Source organism: Triturus cristatus, chromosome 5_1 (assembly GCF_964204655.1).
Source record: "Triturus cristatus chromosome 5_1, aTriCri1.1, whole genome shotgun sequence".
NCBI classification, from domain to species: Eukaryota; Metazoa; Chordata; class Amphibia; order Caudata; family Salamandridae; genus Triturus; species Triturus cristatus.
In genome coordinates this window covers 212,268,952-212,279,215 of record NC_140587.1, presented here as the reverse complement: position 1 = coordinate 212,279,215, position 10,264 = coordinate 212,268,952, and the positions used below count along the sequence as shown (strand labels likewise).

The 10,264-nt window shown below is 43.9% G+C and overlaps 1 protein-coding gene across 1 annotated transcript in view; it reads left to right on the top strand.

The window, feature by feature from the left end:
- The first annotated feature begins 1,768 nt into the window (after window positions 1-1,768).
- Window positions 1,769-10,264, top strand: part of SLC45A4 (solute carrier family 45 member 4) — a 374,111-nt gene continuing 365,615 nt past the window's right edge. Inside the window, exon 1 of the mRNA XM_085604829.1 lies at window positions 1,769-2,157. The gene's annotated coding sequence lies outside the window, so the exon portion shown is untranslated. The remainder of the gene's footprint in view (window positions 2,158-10,264) is intronic.

Genomic DNA, 10,264 nt, shown 5'->3' with positions numbered 1-10,264 from the left:
CTCAAGCCCCCTCCTCCAACAGAAGAATAAAAAGCTTGCTGAGGCTGGTGCCGATGTCCTGGGGTGTTTTCACACCCTTTAATGGACATAAGCACTTCAAATCTGCCACACCAAAAACAAGCAGAAAATCCACTGTTTACAGTGTTTTTCAGCTCCTTTTCCCCGCCACAGTGTGATATTGGCTTGTCACCGGTTGACCGTGAGATGGGAGACAATATTGTGTGTCACAGGTCGACACCATGTGAGTTGGCAGGTCTGCTTGGGAGGGGCAGAGAGAAAAAGGAGTGAAATTGATTCAAATGTACACCAAATGATCAAAATTCAATTTTAGACATAATGCAATCAATACAAACTTTTTTGTGAAAGTAAACTGTTTTTTCTTAACACGCAAGTCATAGGAGGTGATATACATGACAGCTCCAGAGATCGATGTGGCCAGGGGAATGACATTCCCAAGCTTTTTTACTTTGATCAAACCAGTTCACATACATTTTATTTAAAAGTACACCGTCACTGAACAGTCTCCTCAAATGTGAAGTGAGAAAAGGAAAAAGAAACCAAAGTAGAAGAGAGTCTTCTCTACAGCGTCCCTGCTCCTGAAAGAAATGTAAACGTGTACAATTGGTTAATCGGCACATCACAAGGCTGCTTGGGAGCACGTATATGCTGTAGCTGATAAAATCTACAATGTGTCCTTTTAATGGAAACCTATAAAAAAAAGATGTGCTCGGGGATCAGACAGCATATTACTAAAAACATAACTTTTGAAAGAACTGTAAACATTTAAACACAATCTTTTTGCAAATTCCTATTGATATTGCAGGCAACCTTTCTTATACTGTGTGTAATACCTTTTTAATGAATGGGTTATATATTGACAGGCTATAAAAACCGATCACTATTTCCCCACTACATGGAACAGGAGTGAACTCACTGACCGTCTGGCTACACCCACGGCTGCTTTTATTTAACATTTAATGTGTGCACAATATATTGTATATGCAGTTACGTTTAGGTGAAAGGCTAACAAAATAGTTACAGAATATTTTGTTCTTTTTAGACACGTCTCTGACCCCGTCCCCACACCGCTGAGTTGGGCCCGTGGTGCTAATAAAATATTCAACAGGAAGGTCAAGTAAGCTTGAATCCAGGGCCAAACTCTCATTTTTGCATTCCAAAGTGTATAAAAGTGTACTAGAGTTGGACAACAGGGCACATAAAGCAGACTCTCTTTTGCTTCCAAAAATAAGATATTTTATTTTACTTTTATTATATGACCTTGCACAATAAAGATTTACAATTAAGGTTACGTGTTCTCTCATAATATTGTTTAAATGTTCTTCATCCGCTTTGGCTGTCAAAATCAAAAGCCTAGAGGGAAAGCATAGTGGCTGCGTCATACACTCTTGGCACATAAAAGTACGGCAGGTAAACTACTGCAGGTTGCATTTCAGTAATGGCACATCACAGGCCTAGAGACCGACTTGAAGATGAGAGAAAGCAAACGAGCGTCGCATTCTTAAAAAAAAAAATCAGGATTACAAACTCGACAGCAGCGATATAAAGGATGGGTCGCGCGACAAGGATACCCACGCGCGTCGAGCGCCCCACAGCTGCAACCGCCGCTCTTATCAAAGAACAACATTATAACACAACTGTACCAAGGTTACTCTGCACCGCCCACAACAGCTAAACCCAATCACCGCTCCTACTGTTCAAGGCTCCGCCTATTCCTCCCCACCTATTGGGTCGCTGCCTTATTAATGACAGATGCGTCAGCGGAAACGTAGCAGAGAGAGCCTGGCTCCCTTTACTGCAGCCCTATAAATACATGTAATAACCAGTGCTGCGGCCGTTAAAGGTCTGCGGTGTTTACATGTAAAATATTCGGTCTGGGGTAGGGGCAAACAATACGTGTGCAGCACACCACCCTCCAGAAGAAGAAGAAGCACCGGGGGAGGGCACGGGAGACGCCGCCAGCGGACCCCCGGCCACTGAAACAAAGACCCGGCGCGGATGTATTCACACCTCGGGAGGGGCGCTTGGACCTGCTAAGAAAAATAGTCCGTCTCTTTATTTTTCATACCCTCAGGGGCCGAGGAGGAAAAAACACCACAAAACCTTGGTTCCGCCATTTCGTTGAACGTGATAACCCAGGTAGGAAATTCAGATTGAGGTGGGCGGCCGAACCAGTCGACTTTACATTCAGTATCCTTCCGCGGTTGTTCGTCCTATAACTGTAATAAGACACCTCAGTACTGTCTGAGGCTGGCACCTGTCTAAACGATGCACAGCGTTAGGTGATCGGCGCCTGCGGAAGTCGGGAAAGTTATTTAATATCTTTTCTTTTTGTGCGTATAAAATGTTGGCACCTGCCGCCTCAGGCTGTGCGAAGGCTCGAGAGATAGATTTTTTGTCAGCTGATCTGGAGCCGGGGACTGCTTAGGGTTTCGCTATTTAGACTCCGTGTCACGTGACTTGTGCTGGCAGGTTCTGCTTAACGCTTCACTCGTTCCCTAAACTTGTCCGCTTCTGGAGACCCACGCACCACACTTGTCTTAAAAAGAAAATTCCGGGGGAGGGAGACGCTCCTCCCTGCTGCACCAAGATGCACGCCTCTGCCCGCAGAGAGACGTGCCGCCCTCTGTATTGCGTGTTCCTAACCTGGTTCCAGCATCCTCCGCCGGCTCCATTCTTAGAATTATAGTTTCTTGGCAGGCTTTACAGTTCAAGCACCCGTGCCCCCGAGCGGGGCAGGAGTGAGGGTGCCTTTCCACAACTGCAGAGTTTGGGGAGGTTCCAAGGCGCTGAAATGACCATTACGGTAGTTTTTTTTTAGAAAAAGACTGTCACATTTTTGCCACTTGCTGAAAAATTGTACAAATGTCCATTGTTGTATTTGACAAATGCTGAAATGGCCATTGCAGTAGTTACGGGCCAAGTGCCGAAGTAGTCGTTGCAGCCATGGGATTTTGTTAGTTTTGCAGCAGTTGGACTTGCACAACAGTTTCAGCAGAAACAATAAAAGGAACGCAACTACAGACAGTGTTTACTAGACGAAAGCTGAAGTCATTATTTCAGCGAAAATTGGTGATGCGCTTAAATGATTATTGCAGCAGGTACTGCCTAAGGCGCTGAAACAACCATTGCAGCATTTTGACCAAGGCAAGTGTCCATTGAAGCTGGTACTGTCCAGGGTACTTAAATACCAATTACAGAAGTTAATGGCAGACGACTGAAATGGTCATTGCTGCAAGCGCTGTCCAAGGCGCTGAAGTGACCACTCAAGCAACCACTGTCTAAGGACGCAAATGAACAGTTTAGTAGATACGAACAACAGTGCTGAAATGACAATTGCAGCAAAGGGCACAACCACCAGAATCTAACTTCAAAGGCCGAAATGGCAATTGCTGTAATTATCAGATGTGTACTGATACGCAGTTTTAGTAGCTGTTGAAGATGGGCTGAAATGACCCTTGCAGCGGGTTTAAATAACTATTTCGCCTGTTAGTAGACCCAAGCTGAATTTACCATCGGACTGTTAACAACGATCTCACATGAACATTGCAGTAGGCACTGTTCACAGTGCTGAAATGACCATTGTACGAGGCAGGCACTAAAAAGCGGAAGTGAGTGTTTCAGAAGGTCTTGTACACGTGGTAAAACGGCTATTTCAGCTGGCACTAAAATGGCCACACACGCCCCTGAATAGTCATTACAATGGCATCTAGTACTGTACAAGGGATCTAAGTTCCCAGATCGGCCATTGCATCTGATAATACCCAATGCGCCGAAATGACCATGGAGAGTATGAACTCTCCATTGTGATCAAGTGTTGAAAACAGCACTGCTATATGCACTGTCCAAGGCATGACATAACTATTGTTGTCAGTGCTATGCAGCGTAGTGAAAGAACCATTTTAAATTGTAATAACCAGGAGCTTAAGTGGCATTTGGAGCTGGTACTGCCGACTCCATGGTCCATGCCATATGCAGATGTTGCCCCTGGAAAGCACATGGCAAGTGACCATGGTCAGGACACAAGGTTGGAACAAACGCCTTTCTACTGCAACCTTTGGTGACTTGAACCTGTCAGTGTAGGGGAAATCGGCACAATGCATAGATGTACAAAGCGCTGCATTTAAGTGCATAGGTGCGTTGTTTCCCAGCCGTCTCGCTATCTTGTTGACATTAAACTGATTTGCGCAGCACCATAAGATGAAGTGGTCGTCCCAACTGTGAAGGCAAGGCTGTTGTGCTCAATATCACACAGATGAGGGGAGGAGAGTGGCCATAAACATTTAGCAACACATTCAAACTGCACATAGAGTGGATGACATTTGATTAAAATTTCAAGTGACATGGCTCAGTATTTGGGCAGGGGGAGTTTAAGGCTCTGCATGGCTCAGAGTATGCAAGGGGTGTTGAAGATTGATGTGTCAATATTTAGGGGCTTTGGATATTGAAGGTGGCCCCCTGCCATTACAGGGGATCGTTGAAGATAAATATCAGTTAGTATGTGGTTTGGAGCTCTTAGTATTTTAGAGAGAGCAAAAGCTAGAAATAGGTCAATATGTGAGGGTGGGCTTTGAAGATATGCTGGTGAGATGGCTGAAAGAAGTGAAACTGTAGGTGTTGATGTCTGCTGTGATCTGTGGGTCACATGTTCGAATCCAGGCTTCACTAACTTGACGCTCCATCCTTTGGAGGTAATAAAAGTGAGAACTATTAAATTAGGTCAGAGTAAACGTGCTGTTTACAGCGCTTACAAACTCTGAAAGTTTGATGTGAGAGCTAAATAAAAGGAAAGTTATTCTACATGAACCCAGTCCAAGGTTTAGTGGATAGTGAAGGTGGCAACTGGTGAATAGGTGTGTCTCTGCCTGAATGGTGGTGGTGGGTGGATCAGTATTTTGAATAAGGGGAGGGTCTTGGAGTTCCACCCAGTTTTTGTTGTGGCAAGGGGGTTTATGTTGCAGGCAGGTCGTGTTTGGAATGTATTGCTAATCAGCTCGACTCAGTGTTGATGATGTTGAGGTAAAACTGCCTGTGGTTCATTATTAAAAGCTCAGCATAGGTCTGTATTTTCGGCGATGGCTGTCGACGACTGTCACCTACTTAATATTTGGAGTGGAGTTTGAAAATGCACATGGAGCACTATTGGGAGATAGCTGAGTGGCGTTGTTCCTTGCTCAGCCTGTATGTGGAAGCCGAAGCAGGTAATTGATCAGAACTGGAGTGTGATTTTAGACATTGAAACTCAATCAACTCTTCTTGGAAGCTGAAGCAGGGTTGGGCGTCTTATTTGTGTGTTTGTTGATGGGTTCGGAAACTGGACAAGAACCAGTATTTGGAAGGATTAGAGATCCACTTGGCTTAGTATATAGGACAAAGAGGACGTTAAAGCTGGATCTTGCCAGAGTTCGTTTGGTATTAAAGATGTACCTGCCTCAGTATGTGGCAGGGGTTGAGTTGAAACCAATCACGCTTCATTATCAGCTGGACATCGGTCAGTATTTATCTTCGAGCTGTTGATAGTGGATTTGGGATTCATGTTTATTTGAGGAGAGCGAAAGTTGGAAAGGGTCTACTATTTGGATGGGTTATTATGCAAATGCGTTTCTATTTGATGAGGGTCGTGGTGGGTGTGGGAATCCCTAATACAGTAACTTGAAATGATAGCTGGATGGGTCAATATTTGAAAGTGTTGACATTACTTTGAAAATAGGTGAAGATGGACTATTGGACATTATTCAGTAATTATGGATGCTTGAAGCAGGAGTTTGATTAATAGTGTTAGAAAATTGACATAAATTAGTGACTTTGGGATTGAAGATGGGCCACCAACAGTTGCTTTTGTTGAAGGAGATGATTGAGTGTGGATGTGTATATCATTCCGGGTCAGCTTTAGTTGATATGCTTTATAGTAGAGGTCACCTGGTTCAGCATCTGGAGAACGTGATAAACTGGCCAGGAAGCTGAAGTTTCATTTGGCAGCACTTTATGTATGGTGTGTAAAATTGAGCTGTGACTAGTATTTGAGGGTCAAGAATGTAGTTTTTGTTTTAAGGTGTAGAAAGTAAATTGCAAAAATGTATGTAGTTTTCTTTCCCAGCCAGTAGATATGTAGCTCTGTATCAGTAAGTACCATTATGTTATGCTTTTGGCGACTTTGAGTTGCCTACTTTTGGGGGAAAGTAAAGCAGGTGGTCCACAATGCGCAGTCTGCACATAAAACATGTTTTTCCGTGCTGAACATTTAAGAGGGGCAAATTTATTGCGTGGGTTTCCTCCTGGTTTTTGCATTTACCCATGAGATTGAAGCTGGACACAGACCAGTTGTTGATGTTTGTTTGAAGATAAACGTGTCACCATTGCTCTGTGTATTTTTATGTATGGATGTGTAACTAAAGAAGGGAGCAACAGCATGTTAAGGGAGCGGACTAGCAGAGAAGGCGTGGAGGCGAAGGAAATGCTGTTCTAAGGAGAATGCTGCACCGGATTAAGGCTGAGATGAAGCTGTACTATGGCCAGTTAGAGGGGTTCATTGAAGTTGACCATGGCACCACAGTTGGATGATCTATCAAACTGAGGGGAAGCCGTAGAGAAGGTGTTGCGGTGGAGTGGAATGTTGGGTGATGGAAGGGGATCAGAAGAAAGACAGATCGAGGCTGAAATTTTAGCTGGGAACAGCTTAGTTCGTAGGATATGTTTGAAGCAGGGTATGCTTTGCCGTTTGGAGGTGTCTCCCGTTTACCCATACGTTCTTGGTCAGTGAAGATGTACATTTCTCAAATATTGGTGGAGTGAGTGTTTTAAGATGTTTTGGCCAGTCGGTGGGCAGGAGGTGAAGCAGGAGATAACTCAGTATTGGGGGATTCAAAGTTAAGCATGGATTTGTGGTACATTTCTTGCTGGGTTGAATGAAGCAAGACTGCTTCTGTACATTTTTTACAGGCGCCACTGTGACTACAGCCAGATCTGCGGGCAACAAGTACTAGGATGCTTAGGTGATTACAAATCAGCGCAGTGTGATGTGAGAGAAGCCTGTGTGCCCCCTTCACATTACCCTACTGATAGAGCTATGTGCGGCCAAGAACTGCTCCGAATGAGATTCAGGAAGTGGAGAAAAGTCCTGGGCTGGAACGGAGGGAGGGAGGGTGAGAGAAAATGGTGGCAATCAGCCACTGCAACAAAGCCAGTCCCAGGAGACACACCCTACACTTACCTAGCAGGGCAAGCCCTGTGCCTAGCACAGACGGCGGCTCTTTGTCTCTTGCTTGACTTCTCTACATATATAGTAGGTGTGCAAGGTATGTCTCTTGCTTCACCTTTTTACATATAGTAGATGTGTAAGGTCTGTCTCTTGCTTCACCTTTTTACATATAGTAGATGTGTAAGGCCTGTCTCTTGCTTCTCTTTTCTACATATAGTATATGTGTAAGGCCCGGCTCTTGCTTCACTGTTCTACATATATAGTAGGTGTGTAAGGCCTGTCTCTTGCTTCACTTTTCTACATATATAGTAGGTGTGTAAGGCCTGTCTCTTGCTTCACTTTTCTACATATAGTAGATATGTAAGGCCTGTCTCTTGCTTCACTTTTCTACATATAGTAGATGTGTAAGGCCTATCTCTTGCTTCACTTTTCTACATATAGTAGATGTGTAAGGCCTGTCTCTTGCTTCACTGTTCTACATATATAGTAGGTGTGTAAGGCATGTCTCTGGCTTCACGTCCCTACATATAGTAGATGTGTAAGGCCTGTCTCTTGCTTCACTTTTCTACATATATAGTAGGTGTGTAAGGTCTGTCTCTTGCTTCACGTTTCTACATATATAGTAGGTGTGTAAGGCCTGTCTCTTGCTTCACTTTTCTTCATATATAGTAATTGTGTATGACCTGTCTCTTACTTCACTTTTCTTCATATAGTAGATGTGTAAGGCCTGTCTCTTGCATCACTTTTCTACATATAGTAGGTGTGTAAGGCCTGTCTCTTGCTTCACTTTTCTACATATATAGTAGGTGTGTAAGGCCTGTCTCTTGCTTCACTTTTCTACATATATAGTAGGTGTGTAAGGCCTGTCTCTTGCTTCACTTTTCTACATATATAGTAGGTGTGTAAGGCCTGTCTCTTGCTTCACGTCCCTACATATAGTAGACGTGTAAGGCCAGTCTCTTGCTTCACGTCCCTACATATAGTAGGTGTGCAAGGCAGCATTTCCAAGGCCTCGCCTGCAGTATGCTACACTTCAGGGTCCGTGCTGTTTTCGAGGGAATTGCATTTTGCTACTTACACACGCATTTCCACGGATGAGGAAAATCACATGCTCATTTTCTAAGATTTGTCCATTTTATGCCGCCTAGTGGCTACTGGATAGTTTGCCTTATAATAAACTAGCCTGTCAACGTTAGACTTTATTACTTGTTCCTGTTTACTTTTCCCAACAAAGATTGTATTCTTCAGCCGCCTTTGTGATGTGATTTTTGTATGCTGATCCGGGAGATGCTGGCGATGGAGGGAAACCTCCAGTAGAACATCTGTTATATTGTATTATTGTTTATATTTTCGATTTCCCACTGTTGCGAGGCCCTTATTGTTGTGCGAGGAGTCGAGTAATTGGGGGCCCGGCTTGTATCATATATGTAGCGCTTTATACCCCCGACGAGGTGGTGCAGCGCTCCGTTTTGCACCCGGTTCCAGGCGCCCTTTGCATTACATGGTTGAAATGGTGAGCTTGTAGTTTGGCCAATGCGGGACTTTTTGGGCGATGTGCGTGAATGTATTTTGTTCTTTATGCCTGCGTGCGAAATGCTCCCAAAGGGTAAAAGAAAGGAGTAGGTAGGTACGTTACCACGCCGTCTAACAACAGTATGGCTTATTTGTGTATATTCGTCCCGAATGAGTGATTGATTTAAAGGTTTTAGATAGTGTGAAAATATAAAATTTCTCTCGGCATCGTGGACAGCCGAGTGCATTGCTTGTGCACGTTGGATGTTTTATCAGGCCACCAAACATATATAATTTAAGTTGCTTGCCTTATGTGCGCATCCCCATAGTTTGTTAGGGCATAGCCAAATAAGTGTCTCTTTATAAATAAATCAGTAACAACAGTGACGCCTTCCAACGGGACAGATTCCAGCAGAGACTGTGGGGCAGACATTGGCACCCTGAATAATGAAACAGGTTGGCAAAATAAAAGTCCCAACGAGCCTCGTTTAGAGAGCTTCATCTACTGATGTCAGACTTTACTTTGGTTTCCTCCGCCTGTCCTTTGGTATGCTATCTTCCCTTGTTCATTCATACAGATTTAAATCAAGGGCCTATAATTGTGCATCTTTTCTTTCGGTCCTGTAATGTGTGTGTGTGTGTGTGTGTGTGTGTGTGTATATAAATATATATATATATATAAACAGTGCTGCAAGCTGTATAGCAAACATGCATAAACCATACATACATCTGTGTGTGCATTTATAATTATTCACGGCAGTATCAAAGGACGTTTTGTTTGTTTCCACGATGCGTGTGGCGAAATATCTCTGAAAATTACAGTTTGTGTTTAAAATATTGTCGTGAAATGGGCACAGGGCAGGCACAGCAATGTACTTAAATTCACCATGGGAGCGCTGTCGATGTAGTGCAGCCTTAAATAGGTTTCAATTTTGGGTTCGTCTTCTTTTGATCCGTTGCTCGAAGGCTGCCGCACTTTAAACTGAATGCATGGCGACGTCTTTCCCACGGGCCGCCCGTGCTATGCAGTGCTTTCCGATATCTGCATAGTTCCTGCAGCCCACCCCCGCCCCCCACCTCCACTGCAGAAAAAAGGCTCTGTTGCTGCGGACACTTTTAAGACTGCATTCACCTATCGCATGTGCCTTGTATGCGTATGTTTATTCAAACAGGTATTCATACGGTGACACGTCAGAGCAAATGTGCTAGGGGCGGGGAACAACCAACTGTAATAATTCCAGTTTCTACGCATCCTGTCTCTTTTGTTATTGGGGTAAATATGTACATACTGTATTTTGTGTCTACCGTTCTCAATGCTTTCAGTTTCGCTCACATGTATAATTAATGTATGTATATGTGGTCATTGTTTCATACACTTATATTTTTCATGTTTGTATAGCGCATGTGTAATATGGCGTGTTGTGATGCATAGCCGCTCTACGTGTCCACCATAGGTTTTTGCCTGGGATTATCTGGCTGTCATTGCTTTTCTTCGCCACACTGCAGCCGTCAGGCTCCTGAAGAATTGTTAATGAT